The sequence below is a fragment of the Myodes glareolus genome, chromosome 19, assembly GCF_982192425.1.
Source record: "Myodes glareolus chromosome 19, mMyoGla1.1, whole genome shotgun sequence".
Lineage (NCBI taxonomy): Eukaryota > Metazoa > Chordata > Mammalia > Rodentia > Cricetidae > Myodes > Myodes glareolus.
The window spans coordinates 12142058-12156737 of NC_142044.1; the positions used below are offsets into that span (position 1 = coordinate 12142058).

At 35.4% G+C, this 14680-nt stretch overlaps 1 long non-coding RNA gene across 1 annotated transcript in view; it reads right to left on the reverse strand.

Annotated features, from left to right (window-relative positions):
* Positions 1 to 12761, reverse strand: part of LOC125415234 (uncharacterized) — a 43246-nt gene extending 30485 nt beyond the window's left edge. The window contains exon 1 of the long non-coding RNA XR_007236571.3: positions 12649 to 12761. This is a non-coding gene — a long non-coding RNA (uncharacterized LOC125415234). The remainder of the gene's footprint in view (positions 1 to 12648) is intronic.
* Between the last annotated feature and the right edge of the window lie 1919 nt (positions 12762 to 14680).

Here is a 14680-nt window from a genome sequence, read left to right on the forward strand (position 1 = left end):
AATATGAGATAAGACATATCTGTAGTTTCAAGTTAATAATTTATGATAGTATATCAATGTGATCATAGAAACCTAATGTTCACAGGATTTCAACATGTGTATAATAATATAGCAATCTGCTAAGAATATATTCCTCCTCAAACACTATTTATTATGCATATTTTAAAAATTGTTATAAACGTAAACATATGATAAGGCAGTATTCAATGTTACAGCGAAGACACACTCCAGAAATAGCAGCTGTCGTGGGACAGGCTGGAAGATCACAATCTGGTCTTCATATTTAATAACACATACATGCGTCACTAAAATACAACATTATGTTCAGGTTTAATAATGGTAACATTTACATAGACTGTAAACCTTTAATAGGCTGTAATATGCCTTAATCATTACATATTGTCTTTCTAAATTTTTCATGTAGAGACCTATAGTTTCAGTACATTTATTTATTATACGATTTTATTTTGACATAAAAACACTTATTTTTTTTCTATAAATATTCATGTGATTTTTAACATTTTGAATTATGGACAATATCATGATACAACTGAGTATATTTTAATAAGCAAATACCTGAGATTAAGATAAGTTAATTATTTATATATATATATATTATATATTATTATATATTATATATTTATATAATAAGTTAATATATTTAGTTATGCTGGGCTATTGAAAAGACTACATATTCAGCTTTACAGACTTTTGGCAAATTACAAGACCAAAATTGTACACCTACATAACTCACTATATACAACTAACCTTATATACCATATTTTAGGCAAAACAGAATATTATAGTTAATCCAAACTACTAAATATGAAATAACAATTCAATTTATCAAGATAACAAGAGATATTTACAGATTTTATTTGCTATTCTGGTATTTTATTCAATTTTTCTTTTTTTCATCTTTTTTAAAAATTTTGTTTATTTATTTATTAAAAATTTCCACCTCCTCCCCACCTCCCTTTTCCCTCCCCCTCCCCACCTGCCCCACCTCTCTAGTCCTAAGAGCAGTCAGTTTTTCAACTATTCCTGTATATACCTTATTGACCTTTGGAGGCAGAAAAGAAAATATGCCTCATTTTAAACAGCTATTTTCATACTATGAGTGATAATTTATTTTATGTTTAAAATATCTTTTTTAATATTGTGCATAATTTTTCACTTGTAACATAGATGATTGCTTTATCTTTAACTTTTTTGAAAATCTCCTATATCCATGCTGTACTCAGTATCCACTATCCACCCTGCCAATCCTCCTATACCCTTCCAACACAGTCCAAATTCATGAGATCTTTTTCCTCTTCTTTTTATATTATTACATATTACATATTATTACATGTTATATTTTTTCAAACATTATATATATGTATATTACTATATGTGTGTATCAAATATATATGTATATTACTTTTGCATACTATTATTGTTTTTTTATCAACTATTTTTGATTTGATAACATATCTAGATGCTTGTCCTAGAGAAAATGGATTCTCTGTCTCTCCTAGCAGCTATCAGTCCTATACGGTTCTTCATCTAGGAGTGAATTCTCTCTGATATTTCCCCATCTATGTTTTCATGTCAACTGGTGTTGCCATTATGCGGGGCCTTTTTACATGTGGTAATATTGTTGAAATTTTGTTAGTTCAACTTCACTATCTATATGGAAGACACTGTCCATCAGCAGATGCTCTGGTATTCCAGCTCTTTCTTATTCCTCCCCCTCTGTTCTATTGCCTGAAAGTGAGATGTAGGGCTCTCAATAGAGATGTCTCATTTGGAGATGGGAACCCTGCAGTGTATTGTTCTCTGCATGCTGTGCTCTGTGAATCTCTGCTGATAGTTTCCCTCTGTGTCAGAAGGAATCATTTCTGATGATGGATAATTTCTACACTTACCTGTGAGAATAACAGGATATATTTTTATAAGATAGTTGAAATTTAAACCAGAATAGGAAAGTGGCCATAGTAAATTCCCTTCAGAGTTTTTGACTTCCTCAGTCATAAGACGTTGACACCATGCCTGAATTCCCTCCTATTGAATAAACTGAAGTCCAGGTAATCCTGGTAACTGGCAGGGTGTAAGTGCAGCTTTTGCACCACTGCAGATATCTCGCCAAGCTAGTCATTGAGGCACATAAGATTTTCAGTTCTGTGGGGCTATTGGTTATTCTTCTCCCCTGACAGCCCTCCTGACACCCTTGCTTACTTTGAGAGCAAAGTTGCTACACTAGCTGCCTAGCAAGAATGCTTTCAGGGAGAATATTTCATATTCAAGTCTAGTTAAATTCCTCCAGTTGTCTGAAGTCTGTGGTCTTTTCATTTATAAGGGTTTATACTAAAGTTCTGAGTGGAAATCATGGAAAATCACAACAGCATTTATTGTTTGGGGAGCCTTTGGGATTTCCTGACCAACAACTTGGGGAAAATTTCCCATCCCACACATGGACTTCTTTTTTTAGATATTTATGTATCTTTGGTAAAGTATTATTACTTTAAGTGAAATAATATAAACATCTTTCTATCTATTCATCTATCTATAACTTATCTATCTACATATCAATATATCTATCATCTACCTACCTGTCCCATTGATCCATTCATCAGCTTGTCTAAATATCAATCATCTACTTAACTGTGTTTGTGTATAACCATACACTCATATATACAAACTTTGTACTTTCAAGTAGTATTAAAATATATATTTCCCTATGTATTTTTCAAATATCTTTAGAGCTGTATATACTTCTAATTCTCTACCAAGTTTTTTTCAGTAGAGATTATTTAAATTTCAATGTTAATAAATTATCTCATAATGTGTTTGTATTATATAAAAGATACTTGTATATTTCTTGAGATATTAGTAATTAATTTGTATAGTCAAATCTTCAATCCAATATCCAGAATGAGCTTTTGTGAAGAGCAGGCTGAAAAAAGTACTTTGTCATCCTCAAATTGTAAGATAAACTTCTAAGCACAATTGTTCAATTTAATCATAACCAAAGAAATGGTTATTGGAGAAACTGAAAAGTGAAACCATCCAAAAATATCTAAAACCCACAGGAAAATGTGGTGTCTCAAATGTTTGCATATCTTTTGGTTTAATAATCTGCCCTCCTAACCAATGCTTGGACATACCAGTTCTTAGAATATTTGCATTCCTCTTATTATTGACACAAAGGATCTTAACCTCATCAGAAAACCTTGTTTGAAGAAGACTAAAGTGAAACTCTAAGTCAATATTTAAAGATGCAAGTGCCTCCCTTGAAATCTGTATTAATCATATTCCAAAGTTCTATGTTGAAAAGTTTTACCTGGACGGTGGATATGCTAGTTTTTAGGTGACACTGCTTAAAATCATATTGTATCTACTGTATTCAGCAGCCATCTCTAGAAGTGAAACAATGGAAAAGAATTTCAGTGTGCCTAGACCCTTGTAGTTAAGAGAAACAAAAGGAGGATGAGACATTAAAATTAGGTATATATAAATAGAATAATATCTGATGGCAGGTAATACATGACTCTCATAAAAGCAAAGGATGTGGTACTGAGTGATGTGATGGGTTTGGGGCAAGTTAGTTGAGAGACAACAGAAAGAATCTCTGTGGAGAATGACAAATGACTTGAGGTTGAGCAGTGTGGAACACCCCCCTGTTCCAGATATTTGAAGCATACTTCAGGAGGAGAGAACAGGATGTGCAAACATAGTCTACGGATACGCTTTAAAATAAATGAGAACAGCAAAGCAAAGAACAAGGAAACAAGAAGACATGAAATGTGTTCTCTTACAAACTCCTAAGGAAGACATTTTCAGGGCAAGTGTAAGTGACTTGATTTGGATTTCAAAAACTCTTCATGTATTATTGTGTAAATGTACTTAAAGACAACTTAATTTACCTAAGATGGCAAATTAAAACATATTGTGTATATTATCCTATTCTATGAAGAAATACGAGAGTCCTGACTTTAAAGTTAATGATAATAATATAAAAATGTTGCCTTTAATTTATTATATACATACATACATATAGGTGTTTACATATACATATAAATACTGGTACATATTGTTTAAGAAGACTGACTAATAGGCCTGGCGGTGGTGGCTCATGCCTTTAATTCCAGCACTCAGGAGGGAGGCAGAGGTAGGTAGATCTCTGTGAGTTCAAGGCCAGCCTGGTCTACCAGAGCTAGTTGCAGGACAGACAGGCTTCAACGCTACAGAGAAACCTTGTCTCAAAAAACCAAAAACGAAGAAGAAGAAGAAGAAGAAGAAGAAGAAGAAGAAGAAGAAGAAGAAGAAGAAGAAGAAGAAGAAGAAGAAGAAGAAGAACAAGAACAAGAACAAGAAGAACAAGAACAAGAAGAACAAGAAGAAGAAGAACAAGAAGAAGAAGAAGAAGAAGAAGAAGAAGAAGAAGAAGAACAAGAACAAGAAGAAGAAGAAGAACAAGAACAAGAAGAAGAACAAGAACAAGAAGAACAAGAACAAGAAGAACAAGAAGAAGAAGGAGACTGACTAATAAAGGAAAGGTAATTTCAAGAGAGAAAGAATAAAATATATGAAGACATCTTGTATGGAACATAAAAATTTCTGTTTATTGGGTATGCCAAAATGGAGACCCTTTAAGAAATTAAGTTCATATATATAAATATATATATATATATATATTCATGCAATATACATAAATTACAAACACATATCTATACTTATATCTCTATCTATCTCTCTATTTATCTGTCTATCTATCTATCTATCTATCTATCTATCTATCTATCTATCTATCTATCTATCTATCTATATCTACCTACAGCCTGGAGATTGATTGTTAGGTAATATTGTTATGAAAGTATCACAGATTCTGCTTAGAAAATTTAAAATAGATACAATGGTACTTGGCGCACTGCACCATAAATTGCTGCTGCCACCATCACATATGACATCAATGCTGGACTCAAATGGCATTTAGTTACACGTAACTATATATAGACCTCAACAGAGATATTTTTAGTCAACTCTAATTATCCATGATTTCTGAATCTAAGGAGTCAAGAAACCGTGAATCACAAACAGTCAAATCTTCCATAAATTCCATAAAGCAAAATTTCAATCTGCCACAATTTAGAAACTATACCAAAACTCCACGAATATCGCGATACGTGAGCAGTTTCCCCTGAGCTCTCTCACGTCACAGACCCTCAGTCTCCCCCTAATACCAACTGCTGAAGCGCTGATTCATGCCTGTTTAATGCAGTATTAGTTATACAACTTAACTAGACCACTGTTTAAACATTAGCATGAAAATAATTTCATATTAATTAAGATATTTTGTTCCCTAATAGGATCATAGTCAGATAATTTCTTCTTCACCACCTATCTTATAAAAAAGTAAATTTATCCTGTAGTCGTTTTAAGTTTGCAAAATGTAACTGATCCAAATCCTTCTGAGTCACAGGTCCAGGGAAGCAGGCAGATACTTCATGGACATATCTTAAGAGCAGTGTAAGGAAATTTTATCATCATTTTTTGAGTTTCTTTACTTTAGAAGTCTTCCGTGTTCCTAGTCTGCACAAAATAACACATGAAGTTGTTTGATACTATGTCCTCTATCAGATAAATAAGAAATGTGACTTGCAACAGAATCTACTTTTCAAATTTGCCAAGTAAGGAAAAATTTATGACAAAGTTCAAATGAAATCTCCCTTGCGTGGAAATTTACATTCAGGGTTTATTCAAATGTGTCATTTAAACACCAAAATTAGGGAAATAGTTGGACTTGTTTACATATACCTCTAACCCTAGAATGTTTGAAACAAAAGTGGTCAGATCTATGTGACTCTGAGACTAGCCTGGTCTATATAGCAAATGTCAGGCCAGCCATGGATATAAAGTGAGATCATACTGCAAGCAAAACTACACCCCCCCCCAAAAAAAAACATTGAAAAGTCAGTATTGAATATATTTGCAATTTTGTTAAGTCTATAATTTCTGAAAACTAAATACATGTCTTTCAAGTAGATATTAAGAAAAAATATTCTTAGAAAAAATCTAAGTGCTTCTTTTTTTAAAAAAATACTTACATTTCCTTCTTTTTGTTGCTGGAATCATTTTTAATTGATTTTATTGAGCTATACATTTTTCTTTGCTCTCCTTCGTTCCTCTCCCCTCCCATTCAACCCTCTCCCATTGTCCGCATGCTCCCAATTTACTCAGGAGGTCTTTTCTTTTTCTACTTCCCACATAGATTACATCCATGTATGATTTTCTTAGGGTCCTCATTGTTGTTTATGTTCTCTGATATTTTGATATATAGGCTGGTTTTCTTTGCTTTATATTTAAAAGCCACTTAAGAGTGAGTACATATGATAATCGTCTTTCTGGGTCTGGGTCATACCACTCAGTATGATGTTTTCTAGATTTAATTTCAAGATATCATTATTTTTTTCTGCTGTGTTAGCCAGAACCTGGAAACTACCTAAATGCTCCTAGACCAAAGAATGGATAAGGAAAATGTGGTATATTTACACAATGGAGTACTACACAGCAGGAAAAAAATCATTTTATTCTAAAAGAGGGTTAAACTTGTAAAGAAGTATCTTTGCATAAAGTTATATTTTCAATTCTTTCTTCTGTGATATAAGATTTATATCTGTAGTCACACACTGCCCCGGTTATCCTGCCAACTGGACCCATCTAATGCTGTCTGAAGCAAGTGTCACTTGAGAAACTGACTATTGGGTGTATCTGTGCGGGTTATCTTGACTCTTCATTGCTGTCACTGTGGGCAGCACCATTCCTTAGGCAGGAGTCTTGGGCTGTATAAGGAAACTAGCTGATAGTGCAAATGAAAACAAGTGAGTGCATGAACCAGCAATTATCCTTCATGGTTCTTGCCTCTATTCCTGCCTTGTTTTCTAGCCTCACCTCCTTCAGAAATGGGCAGCGACATGGAATTATAATGTGAATAAACCCTGTCCTCTCCAAGTTACTTTTGGTCAGACTGTTTTATCAGAGAAGTAGATAGGAAACTAGAAGGACACCACCCCCTACCTGTAGCCTTACTTTGAGTAGTTTTAGTTACTCACTATTAGATCACTGTCTGGATATTGGAAATAAAAGGTTCCAGAAATGCAATCCTTAAGATTCTTTTTCTTTATAAAAGAAAGCATTTATTTAATTAGGGGGCCTTATTCCACAGGGCGAATCTATGACCATTGTTGTGGGGATCATGGTAGCAAGATGGCATGGTCCTAAATCAATCTGGCGAAGGATGGAGATAGAGACAGAGACCCACATTGGAGCACTGGACTGAGTTCCCTAGGTCCAAATGAAGAGCAGAAGGAGGGAGAAAGTGAGCAAGGAAGTCAGGACCGCGAGGGGTGTGTCCACCCACTGTGATGGTGGGACTGATCTAATGGGAGCTCACCAAGGCCAGCTAGACTGGGAGTGATGGAGCATGTGATCAAACTGGACACTCTGAACATGGCTGGCAATGAAGGCTGACTGAGAAGCCAAGGACAAAGGCACTGGGTTTTGATTCTGCTGCATGGACTGACTTTGTGGGAGCCTGGTTTGTTTGGATGCTCCCCTTTATAGACCTGGGTGGAGGAGGGAGGACCTTGGACTTCCCACAGGTCAGGGAACCCTGACTGCTCTTAGGACTAGAAAGGGAGGGGGTGGGGGGAGAGGGGGAGAAAAGAGAGACAGGGAGAAGATGGAAATTTTTAATAAATAAATAAATTTTTTAAAAAAGAGCAAGACCAATTTTTAAACAATTTTGGGGGGAGAACATTTTTAAAATGTAAAATGGAACTTTAAATCAGAGGTTTGTTTATAATTATTGTTTTCTATGGGTTTTCAATTGCTTCAAGATAACATGTTAACAACAACAACAAAAAAGAACTTTACATCGTGATCCAAAGGCAACAGGGAAGGAAAAACCTGAGCCTGGTGTGAGCTTATGAAACCTCAAAGCCTACCACAGTGATACACTTTCTTCAGCAAGTACACACTTATTCCAAATTTTCCAAAAATGTCAAAACTTGTGATTAGGCCTTTAAATATATGAACTTATTAAGGCCATTCCTATTCAAACCACCACAGGTAGGCAAATGATTAAGCAAAGAACTCAAATAACTATTTTGTTATGAAAATACAAATATGCCTTAGAATGATGAAGTTTTACATTAACTAGAATTACTCCATCTAAAAAGTTTATATAAACTAGAAAACAACAGAAGTTCAGATAGAATGAAAGCTGGACATTGGTTCTAACTAGTCACTGAAGACGGTGACAGTCCCTTAGTCAGCAACTGTTCACTGCTAATAAACCTCAGGGAAAGGTGAGGTCTCATGAGCATCTTCCCTTCCATGAATCAAAGTTGAAGGGTCCACTCTTGTACAGATCTAGTGCTGGATCTAGCTCTGATTAGAACTGCTGTGTGCACCTGATTGCAATAGTAATGTCATATCCAGAAGACGATTTCCTTGTTCTCCCTGCAGCCTCCAGCTCTCACACTCTTTCTGCTTCTCTTGTGATGCTCTCTGGACCACAGAGGAGAGATGGAGGTAGATGCCTGCATTTAAGGCAGGGCCTGTAAACAAAACACATTCTCAAAACTTTGATGAGTTGTGTATGAGTCTCTGCATTGCCATGACCGACCATAAAAAGACCCTTCTCTAAGGTTCCCTCCCACAAACATTTTATTTGTTTTACGTGTGTTGAGGAGGTTACATGTTACAGTTTCATGTTACAGTTTGGGTGCAAGTGGAGAAAACCTTGTATTAGTTCTATCTTTCTGCCTTATGGGTCCCAGGAAACATGATATTTCAATTAACAATATCTTGAACACTTCCTTTTAATTTGACCCAGGAATAAATTATTCCTTTGTCCAGCAAATGACTTAGTCACTTAGAAGCTAACTTAGATCTAAGAATGGCACGTTCAGTATCACAATGCTGCTGAAAAGGAACCTTTATTTTTTAAAAGGTCCAAAGCAAGCACCAAGGTAAGCTAGTGACTGTGCTTATTTATGATAAAGAAAAGTCATACAGTGTTCATAATAAAATGGTATGCTTTCAGTTCAATAAAGAAAATGAAATGTGTGACAAGTTTGTTAAGGTTTGGGATAAGTATAAATCATGTGTCAATTAAATTATTAAGAAGTTAGAAGACATTATTCTAATCTTGATACTGTGTTTTAAACAACAAATTCACCCATAATGGGTGATAAGAGCTTTGTTATAAGGGCAATGGCTTTGCATTATATATTACAGCAATACATATGGCCCCAGGCATACCCTGGAAGTCCTGTAGTATAACTCTCATGGACACAGACTATTCATATATGGAAAGTCCCCCTCAAAATATCATGTATTGAAAAATTATTTCCTGCTTGGTGGAAGTATATTAAAAGGTGGTAGAAAATATAGATAGAGCAAGGAATCATGAGACCTGAGCCCTTGGAAATTGTATCATGTCTAGGACCCTTTTCTGCTTTATTTCTTCTTTCTATGTCTCGGTTTCCTATCTACAATGATGTGAATAATCTCTGCCATATGCTACAATCACCAAGTTGTCCTATTTCACAGTGAGCCTCCAATGATGCAGCCAACTGCCCAGGGACCAGTGTTTCAAATTTGAGCCAAGCATATTCTTTCTTCTTTTAAGTTATTAATGTCAGGTGTTTTGTAAGAGAAAATGCAAAAATAAGGAGCGTATATACCCCCCTTTCTGTCTATGTGTCCAAGGAAACTTATTCTAAGAATGCATTGTTTAGATCTAACATACAATTTCAAAACTTTTACGACCTTTAAATAAATTACACATGTACAAACATACATACATATAGACAGACAGACAGACAAACAGATTCAATATGGTTAGAGTACTTCCTGCTTCTTTGATCACACTTATGTTGTTTATGAGGGAGTTTGAGGAGTTTGTGTTACTCACAATTGCATTATATATATATATATATATATATATATATATTCATAAAGTAATATTAAAGGATTATTTTCATGGTATTATTTGTTGTATATTCAGCAAGGCTTAATGGCCTCTGTGACGATAAATAATCTGTAAATTGCAGGCGTTGTTGAATAAATTAAGCAATTTACAAAGAAAAGACAGAAAATATAGAAGATGCAGAATTATGTATTGTGTATAAAGTTTAAGAATAGATGGTGTGTCACACTGAGAAAGAGAGATGCATTTTGCGCATTTGTTATCTATGGGATTTTTTATCTTGCTGTTGGCTCCAGTCTGTATGTGTGTGTTGGAGGAAAATATGCATTCATTTCAGTCAAAAAGTGAATCCCTAAGAAGTTTTAAATGGTTTTATAATTTGTCTCTAATATTTTGAATGACCCTTCCAATATTCATGGCGAAATTCAATTGCCTCTCTAAAGGCAGAAGTGTGACCTTTGAGTAGTAGTGACCTTATGACTAGATTAAGGTTATTATCTTGAGAGCACACTAGTTATCACAGAAGAGGTTCTACAAGAAAAGCAAATTCAGCTTTGTAAGTTTTCTCTTGCTTCTTTCATGACTGCCTTTCACAGGAGACCCCTAACCATGTAACACTTTTTACCATGACTTTGGCACAGCCAAGTGTCCATTCTAAATGATAGAACCACAACTTTAAACTTTCCAGGTTTCAGAAGATAAGTCAAACAAGCTGCTTTTATTTATAATTTTCCAGCATTCTGTTATAGTCATAGAGTATAGGTTAAGTTGCTACTCTTTCAATGTAAATATCCAAAATAAACATATTTGTTCTTATAAATTTTACTTTAAGCATATGTTGACTAAAAGATATATTTTTACCTAATAGTCAGTATGAAAATTTGTAGACTTTTAGGTGTTGGAACAATTGTTCCCCAAAATTTCACATTAATTAGCATTATGGAGATATGCCAGGTAGAAAGTGGGATAGGAAGAGCTCGGTGATGCATCCGTTTTAACTTTTTATTCCCGTTAATATCATAATTATGCAGTGCCTTTTTCACACAGGATAAACTTATTCAAATAATAAAAAAAGGAATTTGAAGTCTCAAACATGCCACCCTTATTTACTAAGCTCAGATAACATCTACATACTAAGCTGTAAATCTTTCTCATCTAGCCCCACCCCAGCTATTCTTCCGCTTTAGTGAAAGTTCCCCATGGTTTTCCATTTTTCCTTCCGATGTCTCATCTCCTTGCTGATCTCATTATCTGGTTTAAATGTCAAGGGCTTGATTATAGTCACTCCCCTTTGGAATTAAAACACATCTAGCTTCCTACTGTTTCCTTAGTCAGCATAACTACCAGCAGAACAGGTCAGGAACATGATGGAAGACAGTCCCATCTAGTCAACTGAGATTTTGTTTCTTTGGGACAGGTTCCCATGTAGCCCAGGCTAGCCTCAATCATTTTCTGTTGCTGAGAAAGACCTTGAGCTCACTTCCCAAGTGCTAGAGTTACAGGTGTATGCCCCCAGGCCCATCATTAATCACTTGAAATGCTTGACTGCATTTCAGGTTGCTGGCTATCATTCCAGTAGTTCAGTCAAAATTTCCTGATGACTATTACTTAGTGGCTCCTTGTTCTCAAATCTCTTCTCTGCCTTGATGATTAGCAATAACTCTATGAGATATTTAATTGATGAAAAAAATCAGAAGACTTTAGGTGCCCTCATCTATGCCTAATCCTACAGGTTTTCACCCCCTTACTATGGTCTAAAGGTACACTGATTCTTTTATTCATATTAATCTAAGGGTTTGTTTGATTGTTGTTATTTTGACTCTGATTTTCCCCCTGACTGTATAATTTTAGAGATGAGAAAAATGAACTGTCCTCATTTATACCATAACATTACTTTTCTCAGTCAGGCGGTGATGATAAAGGTCTTGAATCTGAGCTACTAAAAGAACAGACAGGGCTATACAGTGAAAACTTGTCTCAAAATACTGAAAAGAACAAAGATTGCTTCCCTCTTGCAGAAGTTAAAACTTCTTTACTGGGCAACTACCAAGTCAACTCAGAAGTCTCACTTAACTGTTTCCTATTGAGGATTGTGTAACAAATTAGTAAAAATCGAGAGACAGGAATTAGGGTTCAACCTGAAGGTCAGAAAAGCAAAACAGCCAGCCACTGCTCTGTCTCTGTCTAAAATGGTGATCCTGCATCCAGGAATCTCAAAATAAGACTGTGTGTGAGAGCTGTCTCCTCCCATCTTATATTCCTCTCTAGTGCTAGGATTAAAGATGTGCACCACTACTGCCTTGTTTTTAGGGCATACTAGTGTGTCTACTGGGGCTAAAGGTGTGTGTCACCACTGCCTGGTCTGTAAGACTGATCAGTGGGACTGTTTTACTCTCTGAATTTCAGGCAAGCTTTATTTATTAAAATACAAGTGAAATATCACAACAGAATTGTTTAGTGTGACTGTTCTACTTCACTTCTGAGCCCTGCTTAGAGAGTATCCTCAGAGTTCCCTCATCCTTGCAGGCTGTATTTCGAAGGACATAAATTGGCTTTATGCCACATATTCACCTTCCCTTGGGTAGTAATGGGCATCGTCATTGTCTACTGCATCCATGTGGCAATTTCTTTCTGCTTAGTCGTTTTGCTTTAGGTGAGTAGTATCTTACCGCAATCAACCAGCAACAGAATTCACACAAGTTTCAGGCACAGTTCATATTTCAGATGGATCTCCAGTCTCTCCACAGTTCCTGCCTCACAAATGTACTGCTTGCTGTAGTTTCTTTGATTTGATGTCATAACCATCTCTGTTATGTAACAAACAACCTTAACATGTACACATATAAGTGTAATTTTGCTGCCCTCACAGTCTCTGTGGGTCAAGAATCCAGGCATGGCACAGCTAGGCTGGCTTTGTTCTGTTCTATAATATTCTCTGGAGGTTAGGGGTGACTTGGTAATTGGTATTTAGAATCCTCTCGTTTCTATTGACATTAACTGGGAATATGAGTGAAGTTTTTGGAGAAATACACAATCTGACCTTTTTCTGCTTGCCCCAAAGCATTTGGAATTTATGCACAGTTATTTGGACTTCAAAATGAGTTTGCAAGTTAACAATGTGAACGTGTTCTTACTTTTATGGGAAAATGTAAAAAAAAAATGCAACACCACTTCTGCACTCTTATTGCAAGCAAGTTACAGTATTACTTATTGAAAGGAAAGAGAATCTGATTAATTAAATAAAAAGCCCATAGTTTAAAAAATGTCATCTAGGAAGGGGCAAACAGTGGAAGCCAACTTTAAAACAATTTTTTCCTCTCAATAAATTTTACTAAATAAATATTTTCTTCAAATACATTCAGGGTCCTATGTTTCATTTGTGTATAAGCTTGATCTAAAAAGTCTGAATGTCCGAAAACTTTATTATGCATTTCCCTAGTAAATTATATATTCTGTAGTGTCACCTTCATTTGGAATGCCACCTCTTATAAAACTTTCATATCCTGTTCTATAAAGGGAAAAATGAGAGCGACCTCTTCCAGAGCCCTCTGTCCTCACCTCCCTGGCCTTCACCACCCAGGGTTACCCTGGACAACAAACTCAGACTTTCAGGTAATGTTCAGGATGGAGTCACCTTTTTAGTTCTCGTCATGAGAACCTTTTCTTTTCCATTGTTTCCAAACGAAGAGGAACTTTGTCCTTTAAGTTTAAACCTCTGGCTTAAGTTTTAGTTCTAAGGATTGCTTGCCTATTATGAGAAATGTATACGTAGAGAATTGAATCATCTTTTCAGAAGAAAAATAGCTTTCTCTTTAATGAGATAGTCAGAAAGAAGTAGCAACTTCGTATAGTCGTAAATCCTTTTGGTTTTCTATCAATACAGGGAGCCTAGATATTGCTATATGATCAAAAGGTTAGTTATATCTTTATGAGGAAATTTGCATCTAATTTCCAGTTGAAGTATGAATTTCAGCTTTATCATATTTGTCATGCTATTTTTTTGTATAAACTGTGTTATGTTTGTCTTGGAATTTCCAGCTGAATTTTAGTTTGTGTGTATGTGCTTATGAGTGAGTGTGAGAAGGGCAGGGTTTGTAGCTGCAGCAGTATTTTGAGTCATAACGAAAAGGACCACAGAAAATGATCACATAATCCTCAATATGTAATTGGCTGGCAACAGCAACTGGGAGGCTCCTCTACTTTTAGAATTTTAAGTTAGACTATGCCACTGTCAGCTTCTGTGCGGTAACACATGCAGGTGATCTAAATTTTAGGGAACATTGGTTTATTTGTGGTCAGTAAGATAAAACTTTAAAGGTTGAAAGAAAATCAAACTTTACATTTCCCTGGAAAGAAGTCATTATTTTCATTTTTGTTAGTGGTAATTATGATAGTAAACATAAAAATTAAACCCAGGATATATGCCTTAATTAAGACCTATCGCTAATATCTCAGATCCTTTCAACTTCATTTTAAGTGTCTCCAACAGGAGTAAGGGCATTCTTCCTGAGGCACGATAACAGTAGACACAGAAGGCAAACCAAGAGCTGAGCTGGGAGATGCTTCCCCTGAACCTCTTGAATATTGGATGTCAAAGGACCTAAAGAGAAACTTTAAAACTTTAGCCTTTGTGCTATAAAGCTAATCTCTAATCTCTGAACTTGTTGAAAGTTGGCTTTTATTACCTCTTTCTGGAGAATG